The sequence below is a fragment of the Microtus ochrogaster genome, chromosome 24, assembly GCF_000317375.1.
Source record: "Microtus ochrogaster isolate Prairie Vole_2 chromosome 24, MicOch1.0, whole genome shotgun sequence".
NCBI lineage: Eukaryota > Metazoa > Chordata > Mammalia > Rodentia > Cricetidae > Microtus > Microtus ochrogaster.
In genome coordinates, this window is record NC_022024.1 from 6,965,093 (window position 1) to 6,978,169 (window position 13,077).

The following is a 13,077-nucleotide window of genomic DNA, read 5'->3' on the forward strand; positions in this document are numbered from 1 at the left end:
TCTGGGAGTTCGAGGCCAGCCTGATCTACAAGAGCTAGTTCCAGGACAGGCACCAAAGCTACAGAGAAACCCTGTCTCGATAAACCAAAATAAATAAATAAATAAAAATGTGGATCTCACAGAAGGAGAATAGTGATCCTGAGAAAACGGGGTTGTTATGAAGATTTGCTCAAAAAATTAAAAAAAAAGAAAAGAAAAAACTGATGTGGGAGTGCCCTCTGTGTATTGCTTGTATTGGTTAATGAATAAAGAAACTACCTTGGTCTGATAGGGCAGAACTTGTGTAGTCAGAGAACACAGAACTGAATTCTGGGAGGAAAAAATTAGAGCCAGGGCACTCCATGAATCTGCCACCAGAGATAGATCTGCTGAATTTCACCCTGTAAGTCACTGCCATATGGTGATATACATATTAATAGAAATTGGTTAAATTAAGATGTAAGAATTAGTCAATAAAAAACTAAAGCCAATGAGCCAAGCAGTGATTTAATTAATACTACTTCTGTGTGGTTATTTTGGGGCTAAGCTAGCCAGGCAGCCGGGACAAACAACTGGGCCTTCCTCTTACCACCTAGGAAGAATTCAAGGAACCTGTTATATAGACTGGTGATTATAGCTAACGACAATGTATTCTTGAGGAACTCTAAGAGACTAGATGTTATAGATTCTTATTATAGCAATAATATCTATGTGCTATGATGTGTGTTGATAAACTAGGTCTAATCATCCCATACTATCTATATGTTTCAAGACATCATATTATACGTTATAAATGCTGTTTTATTCATAAATCTAAACTAGACTTACAATGTTATATTACAAAAGAGAGACAAGACTAAGTAGAAGTCACATGTTAAGAGTGGGTATGGGGTTTAAAAGGCACGCATGTTTGTTTTAAAGCAATGCCTTGTCTTACCTATTAGAATACAAGGACTCTGAGTCTAGAAAACACTTTTAAGTAAGAAATGTACATATGTAGTGTTTGCTTTGCAATGATGGCCACTGTACAGCTCATGAAACATTTCACATCTAGCCTGTGTTGTAACGGCAAAGAGCAATATTGAACTTTAGCTCAAAGTAGGTGAGTCACGTGTTACTATACCTTTGCTTAGCTGGAGGAAGAGTCACATGTGCCTTACCTTTGCCTGGAGTCAGAACACTCTTCATTAAACGTTTCCTTATGAGGATGCAAAGAGAGGAAAGCACAGAGTTGGATGAAATTATTTTCTATGATTTCTTAGCGAAGAAAATTGTTTCTATTGAGAACAACAAAACACTCATAAAATAATTAGTTCTCCGTCCCAATTGATCTTATTAGATATTTATTCTTAATATTTCTCATTTTAATTTCCTATCTTATAAATATAATTAGCCTTAATGAGGGAGTTTGAGTTATTTTTCATTGTACAGATGGAAATACTGTAATAATATGGGCAAACTTTGAAATAAAGCTGAACTGAGATTTTCTCTATCTACTATTTTCTGAAAATTCATGAGTATCATTTTGTATGCATAGGAATAATGTATCAGATAAAAATAAAACTCATTTTTTACAAGTTCAAACCTAAAGTAGATGATTAACTGCACAATATACAGTAAGATAAAAATTCTTCATTACCTCTCTTCTATGATTAACTAGATGTGGCTGCTTCATGCTTTCCAGCAAATATATTTATACGTAATCTCAGTGATGAAGTAAATTATTTACAAATACTTATTAACAGTTTATTATGTTCTGTCAGTAGTAGAAACAATAGATACCCAGTAGTATCATGACATGTTTAACTCAATCTTCATAATCAACACAAAGAGATGTTCTTCCATCTTTCATAAAAAGAGGCTAAGGCAGGCAGGTTCCATCACATAGCAAGTCAGTAGAACTGAATCCACGCAACTCAATTTGTGGTGGCATCAAATCCGCTGTGGGGTAACACTTTACCAGCTTGTAGGTTCAGAGAGAAAGGAAAAAGCTGTCTCTGCTTGAAAAGGCTTTGCAAAGTAGGGCATGTTCAAGTTAGAACTTTCCCATAAACAATAAAAAAGAAATGGAAGGCCCACATGGGCTTCCAGATCAACCCGGTTAGCAATTCAGACAAGACAATGTAGGGATTTCTTGCTGAGGAAGGGAGCAAGGATAGCTTCTTGTAGGCAGAAAAGCATCTGAGGGCAGTGTTAAAAACCATTGTATAGATGCGTTTGAACAGTAGTTCTGCACCGTAGGAACTATAACACTGAGCTTCAACCTGGACTTAATTTATTTGTCTATAAATTGTATGTAATAGTATTTAATTGCCTTGTGTCATGTTGCAAAAGTTAAAAGCTTAAAGTTAAAAGTGGTAGAGTCATGCCAGCACATGCTATGGATTGTCAGTTTACTGGTAATTTAAGAAAACAAATGGACCTTAAAAGACAAAGGCATAAAATTATTTCATGTGGATAAAAGTGAGATAAGAAATGGAGGGGAATAATATTTTTTGTGGATGTATTAGATCCTCTAAGGTGCCATGGAAATGCAATTATGACATAAGTTTAAAGATTCTGCGGTTCAGAGAAGCACAGTGTGGAGAAAACACCTGCCATTTATAAAACCTGGGGTATACAAGCTCACCCTGCAATTTTCCATACTCCGTTTTCTTCACCTATTTCTTCCTCACATTTAACGAGTTTCTTTATTCTGGTACTCATACCCCCTTAATCTCCCCTGAACCCATCTTTGCCCATTTCTAGATGCCTTATTGTTATAAAGGATTAAAAAAATACTGCTTTTTAAATAAATTCCTTAAGCCTCCAATTCTCTATGTGTCCCTCTCTTCCTGTGTGTGTGGTCTTATTTCCCTATTTGATATTTTAAAGAACAGATTTGAACCTACTACTTCAATGACCATATATAGCTAAAAGGCTCACAATAGCATCCAAGTAAAGAAGCTGAGTACCTGTTTCTATTCCTGCACAGACTGGCTTCTGATGCAAATCGTTCCACTTTGCATTTCCTGCCAGCCAAGAAGCATCGATTGCACCTTCTTTCTGCAGAGGCATTGGTTGCACAGTCTTTCTGCAGAGACATTGGCTGCACCTTCTTTCTGCAGAGACCTAGGCTGCACAGTTTTTCCGAGGTCCACTCTGCCTCTCTTTTGAAGTGTAAAGGGCCTTTCTCCCAGTGTTCACATTCTGGCAAAAAGAGCTGATATATTCATGAAAGATCTGTTATAAAATGTGTTAAAACAGAATCAGAGAAGGTTCAGTGACCAGAGCCCTAAGACTATAAACAGAGAGCTAGCAGGAAGGTTCTGTAAGAGACTTTGGGGAAGTAGAGGCCAATGCTGTCTCTTCTCCCAGTGATCTTTCAATCAAAGACTATGAAAGTTTGGGAACAACCCCCAAGGAGAGTGTAAAATAGATTCACTAGTACATGACTATCAAATGTTTTCTATGAATGAGACTCTTATGCATTGCCTTCTGTCATGGTACATCCCTGTTTGTCTTCCTACTTTGTTACACAAGAATTTTCAATTTTTTTGAAACAGCATCTTCAATAACTCTGGATGATGGAATTTCTTTGTTTGTTTTTGTATTTTTTTTAAAGCAAGGTTTCACTATGTATGTGAAGCAGGCTGCCCACAAATTCATTATCCTTTTGACATGATCCTCCTTCTGATGCCTGGGTTTAAAAATGTGCATCATCACCTCTGACTGGACTTATATCTTGATCTTGGGTCACTGTTCTCATTATTCCCTGAGATTCCCTAGTTGTGTCACTTTTATCTGCAACTTTCATCTTACGTTGATGTCTATATGCTAATTACTGCTTTGTGTATATTAAGAGTATGCCCTTAACAACCTACTTCCCACTTAGGAGAAAACAGGGGAACTGGAAGGATTAAATGCATTGGATGAGGGATTGGCAGGGAAGAGGATTGATTGTGGAGACTGATAACCAGTATTAAAGACCTTTTGCATATCCATATAGCAATCTACAACTGTAGATGGCTTCCTAAAATAGGCACATATACATATTTAAAGGAGTTCAAATGAAGCTACCCTATATGAGGGCACAACCCCCATAAGATACCACATACAAAATACAAATCCTATCACCAGAAATGAGTTAACTTCTTTAAAAAAAAAAGTGTTGGTCAGTGGCATTCTGATGTGCTATGTCCTTCGTACATGTGTTGCTTTCTTTGGTTGTGAAATAATGCTATTTTGAGAAGGGGCTTAGCAGAGTAAATCCAGACTGGAAGTTCTAACAGAGATATAGAGAGAAAGAAGGTGGAGTCAAAGAAACACCATGTAGCTTCCAAAGGAGACAGGCACTAGAAACTTATTGGTAGGCCATAACCTTGTAGTGATACATAGATTAATAGAAATGGATTAATTCAAGATGTAAGAACTAGCTAGAAAAACACCTGAGTCATTGGCGAAGCAGTGTTGTAATTAATATAGTTTCTGTATGATTATTCAGGTCTGCGCAGCTGGGAACAAATGAGCAGGCTCCACTTATATGGACCCATCAACCCCTAAACATTACAGGCTATTGTCATTGCTCTTGGTTACCCTACTGAACTTGATGATGAAACCACGCTGGTCCTGACCTAAAACTTTCATCCCTAGTCATTATCTTTCATAGGATTGGAAGATGCTATACATGCTACCAGAAGAAAAAAGCAATCATCAGCCTTACCCAGCTTGATTCCAATGAACTACAGTCGTGTCTGTATTGGAAGATATGTCCATGGGTACAGTAGTGGCAAAGATATATGGAGAGTAGCCAAACACCTTTGGATTGTATCTAAAGTCTGTTTCATGATATTTATAGTGGTTTGAGTGAGCATGGCCCTCCATAGACTCACATATTTGAATGCATGATCTCCAGTTGGTAGAACTGTTTGACTGTTTGAGAAATATTAGGAGGTGTGACCTTGTTGGGAATGGGTTTTGTAGTAATAGGAGTGTCAGGGCTGCGTCCCGAGCACCCCAGCCACCTGCTTGGCTAGCTTATGCACCAAAATAATTACACGGACACTGTATTAATTTAATCACTGCTTGGCCATTTCTATCTAGCCTCTTCTAGGCTAACTCTCGCACCTGGACTAGCCCATCTCTAATAATCTGCTGTAGCCCACAAGGTGGCTTACCAGGGAGATTCTAGCCTACATCCATCCTGGGTCGGAGCTTCATCGCGTGTGCCTCAGAGAGCAGAGCTATCCCCGCGTCTGCCCAGGAGCAGGGAGCATGGCGTCTCTCTGAGGCGTCTGCCCCCGAGAGGAGAGCTGTCGAGTCTGAGCTCACTTCCTCTTCCTCCAAGCATTCTGTTCTGTTTACTCCTCCCACCTATGTTTTAACCTATCAGGGCAAGCAGCTTCTTTATTTAATTAACCAATGACCTTCCTCCATCAGGGTTTTGAAGTTTCAAAAGACATATCATTCTCCATCTCCCCATCTCTCTGATTAACACTTATGGATCAAAATGTAAAATCTTAGATTTTCCTGCCACTGTGTCCTCACTCCACCATCCTCAATCCTAATCCTCTGAAACTTTAATCCCAAATTTTAAATGCTTTTGTTAATAAATTGCCGTGGTTATGGTGTTTTATTACAGCAATAGAAAAGTAACTAAGAAATATTTAACACACCTGGCACCATTATCTGGCCAGTAACTCATGGGTAGACAGGTCAGAGCCCTATTACTCTTATTCTGCTAAGTGGGCAGAGATTAAAATAACTTGTAGTGGATTATTGCTATTCCCATATCTCAGTGCATCTCTAAACCACCACCAGAGAAACTTCTTTCTGCAGTTGATAGTAACTAACATAGAGATACACAACTAAACAACATACAGAGAAGAAGAGAACACAGAATGTTCAGCCCCAAATGAGGCATTTATAACACATCCCTTTCACCAAGGCTATTGGAATTTTAACGGTTATGAAGACAAAGAATATATAAATGTCCGAGGTTAAAGATATAGTGGGTACCATTTGTTCATCTGTCTGTTTTTAAGCCAGTTTTGACCTCTTTTCATTATTGTAGTAGCTTTATAGTAGTGCTTCAAGTCAGAGATGGTGATGCCTCCAGAAGTTCCTTTATTGTACAAAATTTGTTTTGGCTATCCTGGGTTTTTTGTTTCCCGTATGAAGTCGAATATTGTTCTTTCAAGGTCTGTGAAGAATTGTGTTAATATTTTGATGGGGATTTCATTAAATTTGTAGCTTGTTTTTGATAAGATTGCCATTTTTATTATGTTGATTCTATCTATCCTAGAGCATGGGAGGTCTATTCATTTTCTGATATCTTCTTCAATTTCTTTCTTCAAAGACTCATCTCATCTGAAAACAGTGAAAGTCTGACTTTCCAAGTTATATCCTCTTGATTTCCTTTTGTTGTCTTATTGCTCTTGCTAGAACTTTGAGGACTATATTGAACAAAGGTAGAAACAGTGGACAGACTTGTTCCTGATTTTGGTGAAATTGCTTTGAGTTTCTCTCCACTTAATTTATTATTGCCTTATCTTGATGTATATTGATTTTATTATGTTTAGCTACGTTTTTGTATAACTGATCTCTCTAAAACCTTTATCATGAAGAGGTGTTGGATTTTGTTAAAGGCTTTTTCATCATCTAATGAGATGATCATACAGTTTTTTTTTCTTTCAGTGTATTTATATAATGGATTACCTTGACAGATTTTCTAATGTTGAACCATCCCTGCATCTCTGGGATGAAACCAACTTGACCATGGTGGATTTTGTTAATGTATTCTTGGGTTCAGTTTTTTCAGTATTTTATCAAGTATTTTTGCATCAATATTTATGAGGGAGAATGGTCTCTAATTCTTTTTCTTAGTTGAGTCCTTGTGTGGTTTCATTATCATGGTAACTGTAGCCTTGTAAAAAGAGTTTGGTGGTGAGTTCGAGACCAGCCTGGTCTACAAGAGCTAGTTCCAGGACAGGCTCCAAAACCACAGAGAAACCCTGTCTTGGAAAAAAAAAGAGAGAGTTTGGTTTGGTGATGTTACTTCTGTTTCTATCATGTGGAACAATTTAGGGAGTATAGGTATTAGCTCTTCTTCAAGTTCTGATTTAATTCTGTGATGAAACCATCTGGCCCTGGGCTTTTGGTGGTAGGAGAATTACGATGAGTGCTGCTATTTTCTTAGGGGTTTAAATTTATTTAAATTGTTTATCTGGTCTTGAGTTAAATTTTGTATATTATACCTATCCAGAAAAATGTCAGTTTCTTTGAGATTTTCCAATTTTGTGGAGTACAAGTTTCAAAGTATGACCTACTGATTCTCTGATTTTCGTCAGTTTTTGACCAAGAAGCCAAAATTATGCAATGGAAAAAAAGAAATCATCTTCAACAAATGGTGCTGGCATAAATGGGTATTAACATGTATAAAAATACAAATAGATTCTTATCTATCCCCATGCAGAAAACTCAAACACAAATGGATCAAAGACCTCAATATAAATTCAGTCACACTGTATTTATTTCTTATAGAAGAGAAAGTAGGAAGTAGCCTTGAACACACGAGACCACTTCCTAAATATAGCACCAATGTCACAGTCACTGAGAGTGGCAATTAATACATGGGATTTCGAGAAACGGAGAAGGTTCTGTAAGGCAAAGAACACAGTCAATAAGACAAAATGGCAGCCTACTTAATGGGAAAAGATCTTAACCAACCCCACATTAGACAGAAGACTGATCTTCAAAATATGTAAGGAACTCAAGAAACTAGACATCAAAATACAAAATAATCTAGTTAAGAATGGGGAACTGATCTAAACAGAGAAGTCTCAATGGAAGAATCTCAAATGGCTAAAATACACCAAAGGAACTACTCAGCATCCTCAGCCATCAGGGAAATGCAATCAAAATGACTCTGAGATACCATCTTATGTCAGTCCGAATGGTTAAGATAAAAAAAAAAACATTAATAATAGCTTATGCTGGAGAGGATACTAAGTAGGGGGATCTCTCTTATATTGCTGGTGGGAGTGAAAATTTGTTCAGCTGCTATGGAAAACAGTGTAGCAATTTCTTAGAAAACTGGGACTGAATCTACCTCAAGACCCAGCAATACAATTCTTGGGCATATACTCAAAAGATGCACGCTTATGCCACAAGAACATTTGCTCAAGTGTGTTTATAGTATCATTATTTGTAATAACCAGAACCTGGAAACAACTTAGATGCCCCTCAACCAAACAATGGATAAAAAAATGTGTGGTACATTTACATAATGGACTAGTACTCAGTGGTAAAACAAACAACAACAATAACAAAAAAAAAACATGATATCTTGAAATTTGCAGGCAAATGGGTGGAATTAGAAAAAAATCCTGAGTGAGGTATCCCACACTTAGAAAGACAAACAAGATATGTACTCACTCATGTTGGATATTAAAAGGAAAGTAATAGATAACCAGTCTATAGTCCACTACCCCAGAGAAGTTACATTAACAAAAACCCTAAAAGAGACATATATGAATTTCCATATATGGGAAGAGAAAATAGGTAAGATATCCTGAGAAAATTGGAAGCATGTGGAGGGGGGAGAAGGAAGGGTGGAAAGGGGAGATGGAAAAACAGAGGGGGAGAAAAACATGATGGAATGGGATAGTAGAGATGGGTCAAGGACAGAGAGGGAGAGCAAGGGAAATCTTGATTAAGGGAGCTATTATGGGGCTAGCAAGAAGCCTGGCACAAAAGAATTTCCCAGGAATCCATAAGGATGACCCCAGCTAACACCCTAAGCAATGGTGCAGAGGGTGCCCGAACTGGCCTTGCCCTGTAATGGGGTTGTTGACTACCTTAATTGTCATCATAGAACCTTCATTCAGCAACTGATGGAAGCAGATGGAGAGATCCACAGCTAAGCCTCAGGCCGAGCTGCCAGAGTCTAGTCGAAGAGAGTGAGGAGTGATAATATGAGCAAATGGGTCAAGACTATGAAGGGGACATACACGGAAACATCCAACCAGAGCTAGTGGGAGCTCACTGACTCAGGACTGACAGTGGTGGAACCTGCATCAGACCAAACTAGGCCCTGTGAATGTTGGTGACAGTTGAGTGGCTTAGGCCATCTGTGGGGCCACTGGCACAGGGACCAGGATTTATCCCGAATGCTGGAACTGACTTTTTGGAACTCGTCCTCTTTGGAGGGATACCTTGCTCAGTCTAGATATACGGGAGGGCCTTGGTCCTGCCTCAAAGTGATGTGCCAGACTTTGTTGACTCCCCATGGGAAGCCTTATCCTCTTTGAAGAATGCATGGGGGGATGAGGTAAAGGAAAGGTCAGAGAAGCAGGAGGAGGCAAGAGAGTGTCTGATTGTTAAATATCACATGCCAATATCAAAATGTCCCACTATGCTATATAAAAGGTATAAGAATTGTATGTTCTGAAGAGAAACCAGAATGTATACATTGTACTCTGATGAATATGTAAAATGATCTGCTAAAATTTATGTATGGTTTTCGAAAAGGAAAGTCACTCTTCCAAATAACTTTTCTGAAAATAAGTCAAAAGATTCTTATAATCTTTCCCCATATCCAGAAGGAAGGAACTTCTTTTAAAACGAGAAGCAGGTACTGCTGGGAATCTCACTTCTCTTAATTTGTTGTGTTCATGCACATTGAGTCCATATCCGCATCCGTCCTCAGACACAAAATGAAAATCAGCTCTCATTGAATTCTGAGTTCACATTTCTGAAGCCTCTGTTGTTATAGGAGTCTAAGCATGATGCATGGAAGGAATAAAGAAAGCATATCATCTTTTCAAACCTAATTTACAAAGTTGGAGGTACAAAAACAAGATGTATCTGTGATTCTATGAGATTAGGCCAGGGGTTCATGCTGTGTTATTTTTCTTTATTTTTGTGTTTGAGTGTGGAAAATTAAATATTATTTTTACACATACACATTATATATATATATATATATATATATTTGTGTGTGTGTATTGAAGTAGAGTTTTGGTTCAATAAAAATATTTGAATAGGCTTAAGCATGTGGGTTAAGAAAAAGAGACCTTAAAAAATGTAAGAAACACTTGAGAATATATGTATGGGATTCTCTTAAAAGAGAGGTATATAAAATTATTTTTGATGTAGGATAACACTATGTATCTCATGGGAAGTTCAAACTCCCAAACCCCTCACCACCTGCCTGCTCGCATTGCAGAAGGGTACCTGTACAAGAGGCTAAGCCTCTATCTTTTCCAAGTGTTAATTATTTCTGTCATCTGATATTAGCTTTCCAGCATTATTCCTAATTAAGATTATGATTTTAGCCTACCTATTTTTAGAATTCAAATAATAATACATTCACTATGGGCTACTTATAATTTGGAAATAGGCAGCATTCATTATTTGTTATTATTATGTGTTTTTACTTCATTAAACCTAAGCTATGCTGGGATAGTCATTCACTCAATAATTCAAGTTCTATGTGGCCTTTCAGCTTTGCCCCTTGACACCTCCCCATGCTTACCCTAGTTCACTGATTACCATTCCTGACTTGCCTCTACCCCTGTCTTGGATAGTACCAAGTTCTTTCACATCTTCAGTTTATGCTGTCTTGCTTCTGCTTTGTGCCTATCCCCAGAGATGCCATATTTCAGCCAAAATGTCATTCCATTAATATTAAGGATGCATACCAGATTAGGTCTTCCTATTACACACCAAGAATCTTTTTCTATATAGTATTTATAACACATGTCACATTGAATTATAATTTTTGTGTTGATTTAATTAAAATCTTCCTTCTGCCTACATTCCTTTGACATTGCTTGTCAATTCATTTTATAGTCAACGAGCACAGAAATCTGTGCACCTGAATGAATTAAATGAAAAATATTTAAAGAATTGTGCATGGTATCTTCTATAATGAATTACTATATTTTTACCATGGTTTTTTAAAGAATTTGTGTTTTGTTGTGTAAATCTGTTTCCTCTGCACTATTCTGTTTTATCTGTGGCAAGAAGGATAGATTCAAGAGTACCCTGTTATTGGTCAATGGTAAACAGATATATACAAAATGCTTATTAAAACTAGCCTAAATCTGAAATTTGTCCAAGATAAGAGCAGGAAGTTTGAAAGTAATTCTGTAGGCTATATATAATCATGAAAGTCAAATAACCAGCAATCTAAGATTCATTGAAATTTTGTTTCTCTAATAGTTCCACTTAGAGAGAGTCTATGTGATAAACAACAGGTTTTGACAAACAGTTGACATCCATGTAGGATTGGTAATATTTCACTGGATGATATATTAATATTAGGTATGTATATTTTCTAAAATTGTTTCATCGTCTTTGCCCTATTCTTCCTAAGTGATTCAAATTTTGTTACTTTTTCTGGCTGAGGATATGATCAGCCTCAATAAGGCACTGGTCTTCCTTAAGTTTTCTTTTTTTTTTTTTTGGTTTTTTCGAGACAGGGTTTCTCTGTGGCTTTGGAGCCTGTCCTGGCACTAGCTCTGTAGACCAGGCTGGTCTCGAACTCACAGAGATCCGCCTGCCTCTGCCTCCTGAGTACTGGGATTAAAGGCGTGCGCCACCATCGCCCGGCCTTGCTTAAGTTTTTTACAGAAGGTTTTTTATCATATAGCCCAATGGACTCCTACTTCTACAATACAAGTGCTCTTGAACTCTTAGCACGTAAATTCTTATTGTCTAACATTAATTCTATATTTTACTTTCCTTTTAACTCATGCCTTGGCTTATCTCCTAGTTTAATCACTAAGTTAAATTCCTTACTATTTCTACTGCTACATTTTAAATTTGAATCCCCCTTTCTTTCCCTTCTCTCCTTTAGTTACAACACACACCCCCACAAACTTCTGGGTCTTCCTCAATATCTCTTGCAGTCACCAGAGCTGTTTCTCGACAGAAGGATAACAGTAAATCTCCTAACGGGTGCTTTGCTCATTGTGTTTGCCAAGTGAAAGGTAAGGTGCACTATTGTTTGTTCATTTTCATTTCAAGGAACAAAATCAAGTACAAAGGAGTTCTGAAAGAAAATGCTGTGCTGGATACTTATACTAAAACATTTAAATTGTTGTTTAGTTACATGACTTCATGTATGAGGAAAGATGAGCCTCGCTGTGGATAACAGCTGCTATACTAAAAGGAAGCAATAGTTGCTGTTTAATAAGCTTAAATACTCCAAGTATCTTTAATAGTTTAAATACGTGAAAAATCTACAAATTTATTATTGTCAAGTTTACAGGTTAAACTAAAATTTTCTGGTTCAAACATAGTGCTAACTTTAGCCACAGTTAACAGAGAAAACAAATCCATGAACTCTATCTATGGATCACAGGTTAATAATTCCTACTTTTAAGCATAATTGTTCTACAGCAAGCAACCATGCAAAGAATACATTCATTCCATAAATATTCATTATACATGACAATGTGCTGAGGATTGAAGTTTCTGATTGGTTCTTGAGACATTTGTATTCTGGTGAAGATATGTATTCAAATAAAGTATAAAACCAGATCTTAAAACTAGGTTTTTATATGCTGTTAAGTATTAAACATTGCTTAAATGTCAGAGAAAAGAATTACGGAAAATGTTAAGAAGGCAACTGTGTTATATTTTCAGGCTTGCCTTTCAGTGAAGAACATTGGCAGCATTACAGAGAACCAAATTATTTGGAGCCTAATAAAGCATCCTGATGATGATAATGATGATGATGGGTATTTAGAGAAGAAGATGGGAATATTGCTGGTAGAGAATAAGGAGATAACAAAAATTTCCAGAATCTACTTGGGCTAATGCATGGATAGTAAAGTTGTTTATCAAACTCAAGCACCAAAGGAATTCTGTCTCAGTGGAATAGTTATAAACTATATTTTATATATGGAAAACTGAAGCATTAGATGGAAGTGTCCCGAAGGTGACTGGAATGACGGAAATGAATATGGGCAGTGCAGGAGGAGTTCATGCTGTATATTTTACTTTAATCACTAGAGAGGGTGAGGTTATCAAGTAAACAAGAGAACCAAGGCTGGAGCCGTGGAACCCATCGGCACTTACGGGGTAATGGGGGTCAAGAAACCCCTAAAA